This window comes from Chelonia mydas, chromosome 1, assembly GCF_015237465.2.
Source record: "Chelonia mydas isolate rCheMyd1 chromosome 1, rCheMyd1.pri.v2, whole genome shotgun sequence".
Taxonomy (NCBI): domain Eukaryota; kingdom Metazoa; phylum Chordata; order Testudines; family Cheloniidae; genus Chelonia; species Chelonia mydas.
The window spans coordinates 98,584,043-98,603,057 of NC_057849.1; the positions used below are offsets into that span (position 1 = coordinate 98,584,043).

The 19,015-nt window shown below is 46.4% G+C and overlaps 1 long non-coding RNA gene across 1 annotated transcript in view; it reads right to left on the minus strand.

The window, feature by feature from the left end:
• The window catches only part of LOC119565919, a 122,506-nt gene extending 103,491 nt beyond the window's left edge, over nucleotides 1–19,015 (minus strand). The window contains exon 1 of the long non-coding RNA XR_006287314.1: nucleotides 18,228–19,015. This is a non-coding gene — a long non-coding RNA (uncharacterized LOC119565919). The remainder of the gene's footprint in view (nucleotides 1–18,227) is intronic.

A 19,015-nucleotide genomic window follows, 5' to 3' on the forward strand; every position in this document is an offset into this window, starting at 1 on the left:
TTGCTTCAACATTTTCTATTCTTAACCTGAGCACTTTCATTTGCAATCTCTTAAAATATATAACATTGGTCAGTAACAATAGCGCTTCTCACTTACTCAAGTGTGTGTGTGTGTGTGTGTGTGTGTGTGAGAGAGAGAGAGAGATGAAGTCAGAGTAACAGGGCACTGGAAAGTGAATCACCCCAGTGTTTGGTTGTTTTTGTTAAGGTGGGAGTATTGTTCTTTAGAGTTAGTACACACAAAAGTGTGTTAAAGAGTGTGACAGGTTGCATTTTGTCACTTGATTTGGACTACAGTCCCAATGCTCAGCACACTGCAGGATCAAGTCCGTAGGGCTAGCTCCAAAGCTCATTGAAGTTAAGGTGAGTTTTACATTTGCAAGGGAGACAATGTACTTGATGTCTAAAAAACTTGGAAATACTAAATCACCTCTCTCAAATAATTAAAAGAATACTTCGTCTGTGTTGCCAGCCAGGTTTGACTGAAATGAAGGGAGGTGATCCCAAGAATACTTATACTTGGCTCATGCTCCGTGCCAAACCTGTCAAACTCCAAGAGCTGCTGGGGTTTACGGACTTCCCTCAGCTACCTCAAGCAAAACCACATTTCCATAAAGAAACCTTTTCAGTAAAACCGTCTGCCAGAAGCCTTAAGCCAACAAATTAGTTATTTTAAACATATTTCCATTTTTAATTTAGCGCTGCCCCCTACCCCCCATCGTGGTGCTCCCTAGGAGTGATGTATTATCAAAGACAAGCTTCTACAGAGATCTCCCACTGAAATACTTGACAGCAGGCTAAAACCTTCACTCCTTACTCAGTCCCAACTCCTGCTGAGTCAAGGAGAGCTTGGTCTGCTTAAGGACGGCTGGAGTGGCCCAAAGTTTCCAAGCTGGTTTCAGAATTAGAAAAGGTTCAGAAAAGGGCAACACAAATGATTAGGGGTATGGAATGGCTTTTCTGGGACTTTTCAGCTTGGAAAAGAGATGGTTAAGGGGGGATATAATAGAGGTCTATTAAAATCATGACTGGTGTGGAGTAAGTAAATAAGGAAGTGTTATTTACTCCTTCTCATAACACAAGAACTAGGGGTCACTAAATGAAATTAATAGGTAGCAGGTTTAAAACAAACCAAAGGAAGTATTTCTTCACACAACGGACAGTCAGCCTGTGGAACTCCTTGCCAGAGGATGTTGTGAAGGCCAAGACTATAACAGGGTTCAAAAAAGAACTAGATAAATTCATGGAGGATAGGTCCATCAATGGCTATTAGCCAGGATGGGCAGGAATGGTGTCCGTAGCCTCTGTTTGCCAGAAGCTGGGAATGGGCAATAGGGGATGGATTACTTGATGATTACCTGTTCTGTTCATTCCCGCTGGGGCACCTGGCACTGGCCACTGTTGAAAAACAGGATTCTGGGTTAGATGGACCTTTGGTCTGACCCAGTATGGCCGTTCTTATGTTCTTGTGATTGAAGCCACAATGCAACCAGAGCAGAGCATGGGCCATCCATCTTTGCTTCACAGAATCTTCCCTGTCACTCTGCTCCTCAAGGACACTTGCTGTCCTTCCATGTGGCCCCTGCTACACTCAGGTCACCGCAGGTTTCAATGCTACCGCTCCTGCCATGGCTACATGGTGCCAGATCACGCTACCCCAAAACCAGCTGAATAATTTCTGCTAATACAGTGGCAGAGATTAAGAGGAAGCTGTGGGCCCTATTCAGTAGCTGTAATAAAGGATGGGCTCACAGCTACCCAGGTGATCCCTTCTAGCTGTTACCTTTACCCCTTCATTCTCACATCTCTAATAAGAGGCAGTAAGCATGAGGTTAGGGACAGCCCAGAAACCGTGCTGGTCTTACATGGGTAAGAAGTATGAGAATCACTGGGACAGTGGGCTTGCGCTTCCTTCAGTCTCCCGCCTTCTCTTCCCACCGGGAGTTTCTTTCTGCTCATCCTGTCCCAATGAGCCTCACATTGCTCTCCATCCTTCTATTACAACAGACATGCTCATTTTAGTGCTGCCATTCCCAGCCCTGGCTTTCATGCCTGACCAACCCCCTACCCACCACCCCTCAGCCTCTGAATTCATCTACTCCCATCACAGACCAACATGTGGCTGATGAAAAACAATCCTGCAGCTGATAAAAGTCTCCAGTCAGCCACACCATGGACCCCTACACTTCTTGAGGCCAGTGCCTAGCCAGCCAGTTGATGACACTAAAACCATTATTATACCTATACCCAAGGTGGGGCGGGATGCTAGAGGGGTAGGAGCCATTTTTGCCTCCCTCATTTTCAAAGGCTTCTAGGAATTCCTGCTTTTGAGGGTAATGTCGTTGATTTTACATTATTCAATTGCAGGGCCAAGTTCTGCCCTGACTCACAAACCTGGCCACGGACCCGTCAACCATTTTTCAGCTTCATTTTGTGCTTGTCCCCACTGGTGAGTGCCTTTGGCAATCATCGCACTGAATTAACATAGCAGTGGGTAGAACTGCATCATGTTAGAGGATGCGTCACCATAATCCTTTCAGATGAGTTCTGTGAAGACCATAATCAGTCCTTACGTGTTCACAGTGATGGGACCCTAGAAACGCTTAGATAAATAGTTGATTACTTTTTAAAATCTAGAAAACAGGTGGCAACCTCAGGGTACAATTTATTCAGTATAGATGCGACATGCTTGGCAATTGGTAAGCCCCAGAATTGTCAATAACGCCAGAAATAAATCAAAATGATTTTCTACTTAAAATATTGGAATGACTAATATAGCTGAAGAAAAATTCTGCTGTGGTTACAGTAAGTGATAATCTCATCAAGATAAAAGCAGAGCTTTAAAAAAGACCTATAATGAAATACAGATTTGAAACCTAAAACCTACTGTAAACTGAAATCCTGTTATATTGTATGTCCATTTTAATTCAGATCGAATAAACGTATCATCAGATTGATAACCCAAAGCATATTTAGAGCCTGATCTTGCAAAGATTTATGCACATGAGCCCATGTAGCTCCTTGCTGGGTCTTCAACGTCCTTGGAAATAGGATAGAATACTGTAGCAGAGGGACTAGTGCTTATTGTACGGGGGGCGGGGGGCGGGGGGGGAGAATGACTAGTAAATTACCTTGGTTGAATACTAAATCTGACTTTCTCTCTGCTGGAGTGTGGAGTCTAGGAAGCAAAGCTGAAGAGATGGAAAAAATTGGCTATGCTATCATGGGATGTAGGCCTCAAAAACAGACCTCTTACCAGAGACAAATGAAAGTATCATAAAAGAAAACAAACAGCTAGAAAATAAACAGCTACCAGCAAGGTACAGGACCAGAACTCCATGGGCTGGGATTTCCCAGAAGGGAAAAGGACTGAACGTACAGCATTAAAAAAATGGCTCCAAAAGCATTGGGCCGTATTTAGGAGTGTCATAAATGGTGGAAACCATGAGGAGTCCTTGTGGCACCTTAGAGACTAACAAATTTATTTGGGCATAAACTTTTGTGGACTAAAACCCACTTCATCAGATGCATAAATGGTGGAGTGTCTCATAGATCAGAAAAAGAGTGTGATTCACTTGCTTGCTAATAGTGTGTGTATAGCAGAGCAGGGATATAGCAGAGAAAACAACCAACCGGGGTGTGTAAGATAAATTCAGCAGGCCTGTTGTATTTACCTGACACCTTCTTGTTTCTTCTTGTTAGCTGCTTTTCCTGCTACACCTCCATCCCTTTCACCCCATCACACAAACGTACACTCACCAAGTGCCCTTTGGAGCCACCTACAAAAAGGGCATTCATCTCAAGGGAGAACGACAAGTATTTTCATTACCTGCCTTCCTTCAAGGTTTCTGTTCTGGAGAGGCAGCTTCAAAGTTCTCCAGAAACTGCCTAAGAGCTCTGCTAGCAGAAAAGCCTGAAAGTATGTTCTGAATCAGCACATTCCCTGGCTAGCCTAACAGCAGCCCTTGTGTGGCAAGAATTTGAGTCTTTGAATATTTATTACTGGTGGCGATGGAGAAGCCAAAAGAACGTAGTTTGACTTTCAGTGTCTAGGCTGAGTCTGCAGCACTAGTAGTTAGAAAAACTCTCCGGTGTAACCTGACTGAGCTTGTATTGTGTGGCATCCCTGAGACACAAGAAAACGGAACTCCATGCTGACATGCTTCATGAGTCGTGTTTAAGAGTAGGGCCTATCTTAAAGGCACATGAGAAAATGGTAGAAGCAAAATAAATACATACATAAAATTGAAAAATTACATCCTTTAAGATAAATGGGGAAATGTCCTCAAGATTCTACTTACTAGAAAAAAATATCCAGTGGTTTATCTCAGTTTAAGAAGAAGCAGCCCCCAGTTTTGTCTGACACACCAAAAACAATGTGCAAGCTCGCCTGCTTGTGGCTGGCTATGGAGCACTAGTCCCAGAGCTTTGATGCTAACAGAATTGATTATCATGGTGCAGGGATAGTTGGTATAAACACAAGGCAGCCATTTAGGCTTCTGCTCCATTGGAAAAAGGAAAGAAATGTTTACCAAATGGATATAGAAAACATTGGAAGGGAGAGAACTTTAATTTCCAAGCTTCAATGAGAGCATCACAAACACTGAAGATTAAAAATAATTTTCACATGGACTCTCCCCTCATGGCCCTTGATTTAGTGTGGGGATTCCCACACATTGTACTCTGGGAACTAATTTCCATGCAAGAGGCAAAATGCAAGCCCAGAACCAACTTCTTACTCTGTGAATGGAAAAAGGCAGATACATAAATGTGTGCCTGTCATGGGAGGGATTAGAAAAGGATCTGTCAGAGCCTTTCAGGCAGAAGATGATCCACACTCCATTGGATGTGCCAATCACCAGGGCCCAGGTCTGAGGCTGGTATGCTGGGTTTAGCACACGTGTCAGAATTCAGCCTTTTTACAGTTTATCCAAAAGAGCAATCCTTACTGAGGAAGAGAAAGACCAAGGGAGAGATCCCATTGGCTGTCCTAAAGCCTTTCCCTGAAGGCTATAGTAGAGTCCCCGAGGAAAAGACAGAGACGGAGACAGCCGGGGCAGGGTACAGACTGCAGAGTTGGTTCCCTGCAGACTGCATCACTAAAACGGAGACCAGAGCACTTTCCTCTGTTTGAGGTCTCCTCTCAGTCCAGGAGCCAGGAATGAGGCCAGGAGTTCTGATGATTTACCACCTTCCACAAAACCCCGTGGTGGCAGAATGGTAGCATTGATGTGGCCAGCTGAGACTAATGGAAAACTGCAGATGCTAGTTTGGGTGCTTTTTTTAAAAAAATCTTTCCTTCTTTTTGTTTTCTTTTCTCAGCTTTTCATGACGGAATGGTTTGGGGCCGCCTTATTCCCTGCTGGCCAGAGAAGGCTGCGGAGGCAGGTTGTTTTAACAGCTTAAAAACCACACACACGCAACGTTGCAGGGTAAATATGGGGAAAGTGGGGCGGGGGGGTGATTGGGTGAAACTCAAAATGATGGAGCTTGTTCAAAATGCTTGTCTCCAGGCATTAGGCAATGTAGTTATGCCAAGACTCAGTTTAGCCCAGACCTCTGTAAAGGGCCAGAGCTTCAGGATTCTTCCAAAGGCGATATTGTCCCCTGAACCTGTATCTATTGAGTCAATCCAGTAGTTTTCATGGAATTGGAAATAAAAACACACTTTTAAACATATAAAATCAAATCCTCAATGGGCTCCATGCTTCCTCCTTGCACTAAACCAAGGATCAGACCACACTATGAGGCCAGTGAATCGGGGCACCCAGCACACAACAAGATTCCAGTCTGAGGTGTAGATGGAACAGTAACCATGATCCATATAGGAGATAACACCTTGGCCATCTCTTTGGACACAGTTGATCCACCACTACACATTGTAGCCATGTCCGGGCTGTATTTGTAGTACAAATGTGCCCTACCAGCCACAGTTCCCATTGCCCATGCTACAGTGGCAGTGTGACAGCTTGATTTGATGTGCTATATTTGGGAAATTTCCCTTCTAGCATCTGGCAAAAAATCATTACCAGATGCTGAAAATGTGGCCTCCCACACATACACCTAGAGCCCAAGTACCAGAAAAAAGTCATGTTTTGACACCCACCTCTACTCAAGGGCTGGTGGAGCCAGGATGACAAGTCTGTAGCTACAGGGGATTCCAGATCGGAGGGGGAAGGTTGTCTCCCCCCTTGCAATTAGCCTAATTTTTGTTGAAGCTACAGGTGGCCCAGCAACCGTATCAGCAGCGCCTTGCCCCCTGTAAGCTTGGTGATCCCATATAGCTTTAAAAACAGTTTGACCACGTTGTAGGGACTCAGAAGGGGATCAATAAGCCCTGTGCTACCCACTAGATCACATGGAGTAGACACAGATCCTTTGGGGAGCCCACTTGCCACCTCGAGGTGCTGCAAAAGTGTTAATGGAAGTAGCCATATATAGCCCAGTACATGCTAGGCTTTAAACAAGGAATGGCCAATTCTTATGGGCCATTTAACTATATCTGTAACACAGAGGTGATATTGGCTTACTGCCACAATTATACATAGTCAAAACTCCACTACACGGCTACCACTATCTGTCCTCCATTTGACACAACTAGTGACATAAAGACCCAATATTTATAGATTGCTTCTGAACAGAACCATCTGAAAAGGGAGTCCATATTTGCTACAGCTCACTCTTTTAATGTAAATATTATAATTTATATTATAGTAGGGCCTAGGAGTCCTTACTGAGATGGGGGCACTTTGCAGACAGAGTAAGAGAGAGTCCTGCCCCAAAGAGCTTACCATCTAACTAGACAAGACAGACAAAGACCCGGAGAGGAAACAGACTTGCCCCAGGTCATAGAGCAGGCCAGTGGGAGAGCTGGGAATAAAACCCAGGCCGTCTGAGTCCCAATCTATTGCCCTGATTCTGGCCTCTACTGCCTCTCCGATAGAACCTTGCTCACATCTTCATGGCCATCAGCTCAGCTATAACTGTTTTGGGGGCAGTACTCTTCTGCATGGTGTTTTACAGTGGAGGAGCGGTGAGTCCTGGGAGTTGTGCTTGAGTAATATCACTGGTTTTCTTAGGCTGGCATTCAGTAATGACACACCACACTGTTTTATCGGAGGTGTTGTTTGGCTGGACAGTTCCCCAGTGACACGCTCACAGCAGCAGCAGCCTGGTAGAGTTATCATCTCTCTCAGGTCTGATAGCTATTACAGACACATGGAAGTGGTAGCCAGATTAGTGCATGTAGCCCACTTTCTCTTTGGATTTAACGTCCTTTATTGTGTTTGAATCTCAAGTCTTTGTGCTTTGTGTTTCAGACTAAAAATCAAAAGTATTTCTCTCCTGTTTGCTCCCTGACAGTTCTTCAATATATTAGAGTTTTAAAAAACTCTCCAAGGACAAAAATGCACTTTCAAGTGCTGTTTAGGCGTTTACCATTTGTCCCTTCTCTTCATCCCTAGGTCTGCTGGATGCTTTTTGAAAGGTGGGCGGGGGGGGGGGGGGGAAGCACCTAAAAGTGCTGCTTTTGTATTCAGTTTACATTGCTTCTTATACAGACACCTGCCTGGAATGAGACAGGTGCACATCCCAGGATGTCATGATGCAGCATCCCTAGCACGATTATTACTTTCTATTTCAACAGCTGCACTAGCTCTGGAACTTTCAAACGTTTCAATTTTCTGTCAGATTTAGACTTTTTATAAAAAACATTTTGAGGCTAATGGGGAGACTCCGAAGTGAGCCCACCAGGCAAATAGCAGTAAGCTCACAAGCATGAAGAAATCTGTTTGCCAGGAGGCCAAGAGGTTTACTGCAGCTCTTAAAAAAATTTAAAAAGCGATTTTGTGCTTGAAATTAAAGAAAACAAAGGATGCCTCCGACATGGCTATACATGAATTCTGGAATATTACATTCTTGTATAAAATGTATGCCAGCCAAACTGTAATAGCAGCAAAATACCTAGGACTACAATGTTGCAAACTGGCTGCAATAATATGTGCATACATACATAGCTGCCTTTACTCTTCTACCAGCTTTAAAAATATTCAGTAACCTACGGAGGCCCTGTGAGGGAAAGAGGTAGTTCATATTATATCCATTTTACAGATGTAGCAAGTGAGGTTGGAGTGCTTTGCCAAAAAGGGAATCAGTGTTAGAGCTGGAATTAGAATTTGCGGGGGGGGGTCCCAGCACTCAATTCAATGCACAGATCATTAGATTCCGCCTCTCTGAATACATATTTGATAGAAGATTTTTATTTCCCTGATGTGGGCAGGAGAGAGGGGGAAATGGTCCAGCTTCTGATTAAGGGAATTATTTCCTTAGGAAAGGGCTCATTAAACATCCTTCCAATGCTGTGTTGTTCTGTTGAGGGCACTGTTAGGATTATCCGGGTTTAAAATTCCCACTGTTGACTAAAATCTAATGTTCCAAAGTGGCCTTACATAAGACATGCATTTCCAGGCAGGGAATAACATAGATAGTAAATAATCATCAGTATCATAAAGGATCAGATAGAAAATGTGGACACAGAGCCTGATAAATGATCACATTCTGTTCTGGGGGGCACTCCCATAAATCAATGTGCCTGCAGGGATTAGGTTTTAAAACTCCTTTCAAATGTTGCTCTTATATTGGACTTTCTCACCTTCCTCTCTATTTCTAGCCCCCCAGCTCCAGCATGGAGAAACCAATCTAGCTTCCATTGAAGTCTAAGTCAGAACTCCCTTTGACTTCAGTGGGAGAAAGAATGGGTCCTGGCACCTCAACCCATTGCCATCTGTCCCTGCCCTCCCAAAGACAGAGGCAGTCTCCCTAGGAAGTGGGCACAAAATCCAGACTATGTAGAATATGGAGGAGAGGGGAAGTGTTATCTTCCCTCCCTTTTCCCTGCCCACAAGCTCTCACTGCAAGTTATTTTTCCACTTTTGAGATCAGCCAGCAATTCTCCCAAGTGGAAAATAAGTGTTGTAAGGGGAGATAAGGCTGACAATCCTGTCCACAACTGCCTCTTTCCCCATATCTCCAGAGCTGACTATGCCACTTCTTCAGCACTCCCTCCGAGGTTGCAAAATGAGAAAGAGTGTCCCCTGGTTGGCACAATGGTACCTCCCAAGCATCGTGCCAGCTGGATTGCCCCTTTAAGATGTAATGTCAGATATTGATTGAAGTGGTGATTGAAGATGGGTGTTACTTTGTGCTGCCTTTTCATCTCAGGTCTGGAAGATTTCTGAGAACATGAGAAATATGAGATTGTAATTTGGCAATACAGACCTCTCCCTCAAATGTAGGAGGGCCATTTATAATGGCTGTACTGTAAAACATGTGGATTATGTAATCCTTGTATTCCAGACAGCCTGACAACAATCGAATTTGTTTCCGCTTTAATAGTGTTCTGTGAATATTGTAGTTTTAGACCCATCCTGGTAAGGTGAGATCTCCTCCTGTCACCTGGCTTGTTGATTTAACACTGCCTCGGTTTCTAACACCTGCTGGTGAGACAGCATAGCTTGGCAAAGTAATCCTCAGGAGTCAATGTCTGAATCTATATAGAGTGCATCCCTAATCAGTAATGAAGGGCACTCCCTTGCTGGTCATTTAAAACATATTATTAGCCAAAAAAGAATTGATGTGTTGGTTTAAGTTTTGCATATAGAGCTTCAAAGTCTTCAAAACTCTTAAAGAACAAAAGAATGATTATGCAGCACACTACAAAAGTGTGTGTGTGTGTGCTTTGTGTAGACATATATTTAAAACGACCAGTGAGGGTTATATATATTTATATGTTTCTCCTCGCTGCATTATATTGTGGAGTTTCTCACTTTCCACACGAATTCTTGCTCCACTGTATCGTACAAATTGCTTATGAAAGGGTATGTTCCTGTTTTAATCCTATGTTCTCATCAAGCATTTCTCTACTTGTCATCTCTTCCCAGCTTTATACAGTTACACTTTTCACTACCCAGACGCCTTGATTAGTGTGTTATAGTTTGTTATATCCCTCAACAAAAATATCTTCCCGTGATTTTTGTTTCCTTGCCGGAGTCTGGGTTATTCAGGATTACACAACAAAGGATTATTTTCTAAATTCCTCTGCGTGCAGACTTTAGACAAATCCTCACAAGGCAAACGTGGAAAGCCAACCCAGTGCCTGAACTGGGAAACGGATGAGTTTCTTGCCCCTGCAGCAATCACAGATGTTCAGGCGCTATTTAGCCAAGACTTGGTTTAGCCGCGTTTCTAAAGCTGCCAGCTTGATATACACCCTGGGTTCCTGGAATAATTGGCCTGAGGCACCCACCGCAAATCCACCCCAAACCAGGCATCCCAGCCAGTAAAGAGTCTGTGCGTGTGTATTGATCCGCTTTGGGTTCCCGTGTAAGAAACTGACAAGAACGTGCCTTGGGCCCGCCTTTCCCGGGTTGTCCCTCTTTCTTGGGGTGTCCCGGCCTGGGCACCAGGGCTGCGGCACACGGCAGACAATAACAAGCCGGGTGCGCGCAGGGCCAGGGATCCTGAGCAAGAGGGAAGGGTCCCCAGTGCATCCTCCCGCCTCGGGCAGCACCGGCCGGGTCGCCGGGAAAGGTGGCAGCCCGATTTAGGCATGGGAGAAGAGCAAGAAGGACTATACATTAATGAATACGCTCCGGCCCTCCTGGCCTGCGCAAAACCTTTGGGCCCAAGGCAGCTGGAGTAGCCAGGCAATGGGAGTAAGGAGGGCAAGGCTTGGCCCTTGGTTTTCGGAAGCGCTGGGACCAATTTCCCCCCAAACAGCGGCGCGACGGGCTCTCTTGGGGCGCTGGAAAGTTTGCTTTTGCGGCCCCCCTGCCTGGGGGCGGTTGTTGAGCCAGGAGCCCCCTTTGCTCGGCGCCTGGGCCGCCTGGGGTGGGATTTGTGGCTGGACCTTCCCTAGCGCGGCCAGGGCCAGGGAAAGGAGCAGCCGGGCCCAGCTGGCCGTGCCGGTGCCGGCTCAGGTGAGGGGCGGGAGGAAGAGAGCAATTGTCTCGTCCCAGCAGTGTTTTCTCGCTTTCTTTCGCTCCCCGTTCTCCAGGCGCTGGCCTGTGCCTGGAGCAGACTTTCAAAGCCAGTTTCTTTTTTATTTCGAACCCAGCTCACAGCCAGGCACGTGCATTGCAAAACACGTGCTTCTTCGGCAGCTGGGTGCGAGGGGTGCCCTGCCCCACCAGTGACTTGGTTTATTGAACAGGGGAGTAAAAACAAAGCCAGCTGTGCAGAACCAGCCAAACCAACTACAGGTCTATCTGCCCTGAAATAGCCATTCCCCGCCCCCAAGGACTCTTTCTACTGAGGTCTGCTGTGCCCTTCAGGGACTCCCCAGCCACAGGGGCCGCCGATGGGGATACTGAATGCCCGCCTTCACTCAGTGTGGATGCATCCTGGAGGAAAATCGCCACGATTTTACTTCTCCAATGAACATGAGCCTGAAGATATTTGTATCATGGGCGACGATTCTGCTAATCATAAATATGGGGGGGGGAGGGTTAAGTTGTGATCATACAAATAGATACTTTGGGGAAGAATATTAAACAAAACTGTAGCAAAGGCGGGAGGAGGGGGGAATCTCTTGTTTCTACTCTGGTTTAAGGGGAGAAATGAAACACCTTTTAAACAAGTTCCATAGTTAACAAATGCTGCTAAATCCGTACATCTCCAACTGATTAAGGTCTCCAGGTACCTTGGGCATATGCTCCAATATTTGGTTATCCCTCAGGAACTTGACTGGGTCTTCGCTTTCATTTTTTAAAAATATCTTCTTAGGGTTTGTGTGTGTGTGTGTGTGTGACGTTAATAGTGTCTGCTTAAGATCATAATAATGTTGGGTTCCATCAATGAATCCCTAAAACTTCACCTGTGAGCTCCCTCTGCCAGGCTTGTATCCATGGGAACGTGGTTCATTGTCAAGTACACGGAATTTAAGTGTCAAATAATACAGGGACACGACTAACAATCAATGAAGGTTAGGTTCAGTTGTAGAACCGATAATTGGTTACATTTCTCCAACCTCTGCAGGATATAACAAACGGCAAACGCATCTGGCATATGAACATTGCCAACTAGAGAACAGAAATGTAAGTGCTGACAAAGTAAATGGAAAAAGCAGGGCTCAGTAATATCCTTGTGCAGCTTGTTCTGTGCTCTGACTGGGGAGATGGAGTCGCATAAAATAGTCAAAGATCCCCAGTGAACGGATGATGGACAGTTTAGAGAGAGACTTTTCCTGTGGCATGGAAGAGGAAACAAAATTCAAGGCTGTCCCTGGAAATCAGCCTCTGTTGGCAGTGCTGTTTAAAACACCGGCTGGGGCTCTTTCCTGGCGAAACACCAGAAAACTTTAACTCAGAAGAGTTGGTTTAGTTTAATACTCCCTGAATCCCGTTAAAAAAATCCCTCTTGAGAGGCAGGAATTATTTGGTTTTAAAGACTCGACTCTTGAGCCCGTCCATAATTCTCGGGGTTTTGCCTAGGATTTGAAAGAAGTTTTATGTCGCCTCCCAGACTCTGCCTTTCGGGGGGAGTCAAAATATTCCTTAATTAGCTGTTGTCTCTTAACAGAAAGCCACGGCGGCTTTTATTTCATTTTACTTTGCCATTTTAATTTACTCCCTTTCGCGTTTAAGAACTAGGCAGGAGACTGCTCGACAGCTGCCGTCAAACTCCGCATCTCTCCTTACTCGTAACGCAACTTTCCAACCTGCTCTCGGGGCTCAGGGAGCGGACGGGAACAGGAGAAGCGAGGAGGGCTAGTCTTCGAGCCACCCAAAGTGTCCGGGAGCTGTCTGAAAACTCTCCTTTAAAAATACCCGCGTGGCGTGGGAGCCAACCTTCCTCGTGCCTTACTAAAGGTGGAAGCGTAAGGTGGTGAAACGGCCAGTAAATACATATTAACTCCATGTAACCCATTTGCTCCCTCTAGTAATAGCGCTAACTTCACAGGCTTCGGAATAGTTTGCTCGCAAGCGAGCAGGCTCACGCGTTAATTCAGCAGAGAGGTGGGGTAGACGGTGAGAAAACCACCAGAATAAGCAGAAATGACACCCCCCCCCAAAAAATAGACGTTCATCTTTAGCATTGCGTGAAATCCTTTGCATGTTTCATAACATCTTTATAACAGCACCTGGGGAGGTACCAGGGGGGAAACCCGCTCGCAGGAGCTGCAGCTTTGATGTACCAGAACCCTGGCGCTTTTGCTCCCAGAGATTCCCCACCTAGTTTGGAGACAACGTTAAAAACTAAGTTGTTAGTAAAGGGTCGCTGAGTTGTTTTCAAGCCTTTGGAACCCGAAGCGGAGTTTGTTTATACCGGGCACGAAAGCAATATGAAAACAGGGCTCCGCCCGGCGTGCTGGGGAGGTGGGGGTGTGCGCGCGCCCTTCTGGCGAACGCACCTACCATAAAATCCAATATTGACTGTAAAACAAACCAGGGCTTTGAAAGTGCTCGCGCCCGACGTTTTCATAAAACCCTCCCGGCACGTGCACAACCTGCTTTGGATAACTGCATTAGCGTGTGAACGGTTCCGCCGCGACGCTTTAGACATTATTTAGGATTAGGGACAGGAAAGCGTACGCACAGCCCAGGGTGTGTGCGCATGTGGCCAGCGAATTAAGGAAGGGTTAGGTGCTGCGTTGCTTTGGTTTTTGTCCTATTCCTGAGACAGTCTAGCTCGTTTCACTTACGAAATTTGGTACACTGAATTCCTGGCTTGTAGCCAAACGTCTTTTCTGGCGCTGGGCTATATAACATTTTACCTGCTTTCTCTATAAAATCAGACCAGCATAAACTCTATTAACGCCACAAAATTCTTTGGAAACACTGACGCTGAACTGACCTATACCGTTGTTCACACATAAAAATAATGCCCGAAGGACCAAGGAAGAGGAATAATTTCAAGTTTTTGCAACTTCCACAATTAGAAAGATGTGTGTGAAAACTCGCAGCATTTGGAAAGGTCAACTCCATGGACTTGCCTAGCCCAGCAATGTAATACTTTGCAACAGGACGCCATAAGCTGAAGCGAAAAGTGTCTGGTAGCAGATCCTAAAGGATAATTCTGGCTGGGCCTCCTTGGTTGTTATACCTCACCTTTGTCATTCAGAAAAAAATAGCCCTTTCTTGCCAGTCTGAAAGGTTTAGTCTCTGCAAATGCCTTTTCAATGAAAGTCGCCTTGCACATTTGAATGAAACTGTTTGGAGAAACCTTTGCCAAATATTCAGTAACTATTTTATCTTCTAAAAGACTTGGTCTGATTTATGCTTCGGTAATAGGTTTGGCGTTTAAACAGAGCACACTAAAATGCGTTTTAATTGTAAGCTGTCTGTTTTCGTCTTTCAAGAGCTCTCGAGCAAAATGAACTTTATTTCACTGAACATGATGCCCTCCCTGGCTGCAGTCGTGTGCGCTCCTTGTTAATACCGCATGTTACCATATTCTCCTTACAAAAAGAATGGTTCGGCATTGCAATCCTTGCCATCTTGACAAAGTAACTTCAATTTGTATAGTAGTTTTGAGAATTATATTGTTTGGATTTGTAACCAAGGGTTTTCGACAAAAGGTGTCAGGCGAGGCTTGTCCCTTCTTCGTTCACCATTTATTAAAATAAAACAATATGTAATTATTAGTCTCTTCTGAATTTTTAATAGATTAGAACACGTATGCAAAGTGAATAATGAAAGCCATATTTTGGCTACTCTCAAACCACCATGATTTTTTCCCCCAAAACTGAGCATTTCCCTCAAAAATGATGTGAAGCTACTAAAATACTGGCATACACACAGCTCCCAAACGGCATTTACCATTTTTATATGTACAGTATTTTCTGTTTTATGTTATAAATAGCCGTGTAACGCTATTCCAAATATTCCAGCATCTCAGTGTATGTCTTTTGGTTTGCATTTGGGAAACCAAAAAATGTAAAATATTCCCCCCCCCCCCCCATTTGAAATATTTTCTGAATATGTGCAGTCATATAACTTTATCTTTGTATTTATTTTTAACATGACTATTGTATTTTTACTTTAAGTATTTTCTTTCCTAATAAATAATGATGTAACCGTACTTGATCGAATGCTGCTTTTTTTATTCAGATCCCTTTAACTGGAGCGATAGTTTGAGGAAGGCGAGTAGGAATTGGGTTTCATACACAGAAGAGCACAGATTTTGTTACTGTGCACGGAGGTGATCACAAAGTTCCTCAAGGCAGGCGGAACTCTGAAACGGAGTTTGATTAGGACCAGACTCTGGGGCTTTTACTCTGCAACCCTGAAAAAGAGGTGTTCGGGCTGCATATTTATAAAGCGGTTAGATACACAGCTGTCATGTATGAAATACAACCGAAGAAATGTTTGGACAGCCAACTCATAGTCAGTCTAGGCTTTAAAAGCAATTAGGTCAGAAAGTAAAGATAATGAACATTACATCACACCTCAGTGATAAAAAAAAATCGTCCCCTGTTCATTGCAATGTTTTAAGAAGGTCAAAGTCTCATTAACCCTGTCGATTTTAAGTAGCTAAGGGCTGAGCTCGTCAGCCTGGGGGGAAAAAGTACTTGTATGGGTAAAGATTAATCGTTTCAACATGGGCAACACCTGAAGAATAGTGTGGCTAATAACAGGGTGAGGCTATATACACACCTATACGCTCTGTCCGCCCGGGCTTTGGAATGTTTTGTATCTGATTTTTCATAAATTAATATTTCTCGTTACGGGTGGACCTGATTTTGAGTCGGGAGTCTTCTGATTGATTACGGTTTTCAGTAACACGCCTTTTCACGTTAGTGCGAGGGTGGGTGGGTTATTTTATGAGTTGGTCAATGGTCTATTTCGAGCGTGCAGAGATCGAGCGAAATATGCAGCGTTACGATAGATCAATACGGCTTTTCCTGGCCAGGGACACGTTTGTGGCCCCTGAGTTACTGCTGTTTGTTCTGACCCCGCCTCCCTCCACATACACCCCAGCACCACGGACCTCCTCGCTATTACGCTAAAGCTGCCTCTGAGCGTTTCTCCGTGCAGGAGCGCACGGGAAAGATGCGCTCCCGGGGCCGGGAAGGGGCGATGTTATTGCGTGTAGCGCGGTGTGACGGGTTCTAGACATGTTTTTTTCTTTACAATCTGCTAAAAAGGGAAATGTTAAAATGCACGGGGCGGGGAGGGGGGGATTTTCCGTGCTGAACGCAGCTCCTTCCTCGCCAGCCGTGTCTGCCAGGCTGGCCGAGCGGAGCGATCGTGTCACAAGGCTTTGAGAAGGCGTGTGAATTCTCCGGGTTAGCAGCCGCGCTGGAGGGAAAGCCAGCTCTCCTAAGTGCTCTGCACACACACACACACACACACTCACACACGCACACACACACACACAGGCACGGCTAGACAAACCGACAGACACATGCGCAAAGCGATGGCAACGACAGCCACGCACAGGCTTAGAGAAAAAGTCCCAGTGCGTGCCAAAAACAGGCGTCCAGCCAGCCAGATGCCTGCAAAGCCACCCAGCTCACATATGTAAAAACACACGCACAGAGCCAGCCGCCGAGTCAGTGTCTGGCACGCACACACACAGACACACACACACACACACACACGATGAAGTGAGCTGTAGCTCACGAAAGCTTATGCTCAAATAAATTGGTTAGTCTCTAAGGTGCCACAAGTCCTCCTTTTCTTTTTGCGGATACAGACTAACACGGCTGTTACTCTGAAACACACACACTCACATGCCCTTGCATGCAAACATCTATGCAAAGAAATCCAACGCCCCCCGCCCAACACACGTACCCCCCCACGCCACACAGACGGCTCAGCCACACATGGGCAGTGATTACAGCCTGTCTCTAACCCCCCCTCCCCCTGTCACCAGCACTCCGCTCCTTGCCGCAGCCCGCAGCAACCCCTTCCCTTTCCCTCCTGTTCCGGAGCAGTTTGAAGTTGAACTTTGATTCACTCGGAAAGTTTCTCCTTTCCGGAGAGGCAGCCGCGTCCCGCTGAACGCCAGAAAAGCTGGGCGGGTCCCTAGGGTACATCAGAAACAGAATCGCCTTCTGGAGAGCCTCTTGAGACCTTGTGCCATTCCTGGGGGGAGGGGGGTTAGCTCTTCCCCACGAGCGAAACCTGAACACCCGAGGGAACTAGCTTACACCCAGAGAATATCTGCTACTTGCAGGGGAAAGAGCACACACCCGCGCGCGCACACACACACACACACACACGTGCACTGCCGAGAAAGCACCATTTTGCCTCTCGCACACCGGGCTCTCTCTCTCTTCTGTTGCTCTGGCTTCTGACACACACTCTCTCCCTGGCTCTGGCTTGCAGCCGTGATGCTTATTCCATGCTCCTCGGGGCCCCTCGCTGTTCCCTTCCGTCCTGAGTTTGGATGACCCATTTCCCTCTCCTCTCTTGGCTTTGTTCCCCCCCTGCTTTTCCCTTTCCCCTCGATTTTCCTCTCGCCACCTCTCTGTCCTCTCCCATTGCTTCCCCTGCTCTTCCCGTCCCCTTACTCCTGTCCCCCCCTTCCTCTGCTCCAGCAGAAGGAAGGGGAGAGGGACACGCGCGCTCCCTGCCCCACGCCCCGGGCTGCCTAGCTGGGTGGGGTGGGGTGGGGGTTGGAATAGCCTCCTCGCCCGCGCCTTGTTTGCTGTCCTCTCCCCCCGGAACGCTGGCGGAAGACGTGAGGCTCACACACGCTTAGTGTGACGGCCGAGTAATACCACGAGTCCACACACACACCCAGCCAACACAAGTGCTTGTAGTGCATGGCCAGCCCCGCTGGGAACCGGGGCTGCGGTCTGCTGCAAAAATCAAGCTCTTCAGTGCTAATTACCAATAAATGATGATGTGCTCACTAAGTAATTGATTTAATGAAGTTCCTATGAAACTATTAAAACCGGGTAGAGGTCAGGCTGGGGACGCCCCAGAGCGCCCATTGTGGGATGTTTAACTCCACCAATCTCCTCGGAAAGACATCGGGGCTAATAGGTGAAGTCACAGCTGTTCCAGGCTGACTTCTGGAGCACCAGGACCCGCTCCCCGAACATCCCAAGCAGCCGGCCCCAGCCCCTTGCAGGAAGCGCCGGCAGTAACACCGGGGCACCGGCTGAGCTCTTCCACTGCGGCCCGTGGCCCGCTTCGGCTGCGAGGTCCCTCCCCAAGCCCCCCAGCGCATCCCGCCCAGTCCCCCCAGTTCAGGCAGGCAGTGCTGACGGGTACTCACTCAAACCTCCAGCCTGGCTGGCTCGCAACTGGGCGCCTTCCACAGAGATCCCGAGTCTCGTTCGAGGGGGGGAGCTGAGCACTGAACTTGTCTCAACTACTACAAGTCGACTGTAATTTCCCCCACTTCTTCAAGAAACTTAAGCTAGTATGCCAGGTAGGGTGCTTGGAAGATTTTGGCAAGGTGCCTGGAATGGGAATGTGTGCCCGTTTTTCCTTGAAGGGCTTTCTTTTTGGAAGGCCACTTGGAGCTCTTAAAGGGGTGAACCGCCAGTTGTGTGGAAGTAGGAGAGGGAGGGAAACAGAAATTAAAAAAACAAAACAAACAAAAAAACAAAACAAAAAAACCCAGCGATTTCATTTGAAGACCCATGTTTGGCTTTTCCTTCCTGCTACTCTGGCGGGACAGAAGGGGCTTGGCAGATTAGCACTGTTTGCCTCCCCTCCTCCCTTCTTTTAAACACCAAGTTTACAAAAAGTTAGTTTTGAAGTGGAGCCCTCGCCGATGTTTGTGATCCTAGTTGCATTTTTTATTTTCTTCTAAAGCTGCCCCAGCTCTCGCACTCTGGGCTGCACAAAGACCCTCTAGTGCCCCTTTCTCTTAACAATCAATATCTATCTCCTTTGTGGGTGTGAAAACCAGAGTTAGAGAGGAAGAAAGAAATGTCCTTGAGTTCTAACATCGTCTGTTTGTATTTGTTTAGCACGCAGGCGATGCCTCAGAAAGGGAGGACTGATTGGCATGTCCCTTTCATCCTCGTCTAGTGCTTCCTCCAACAAGGGATATAA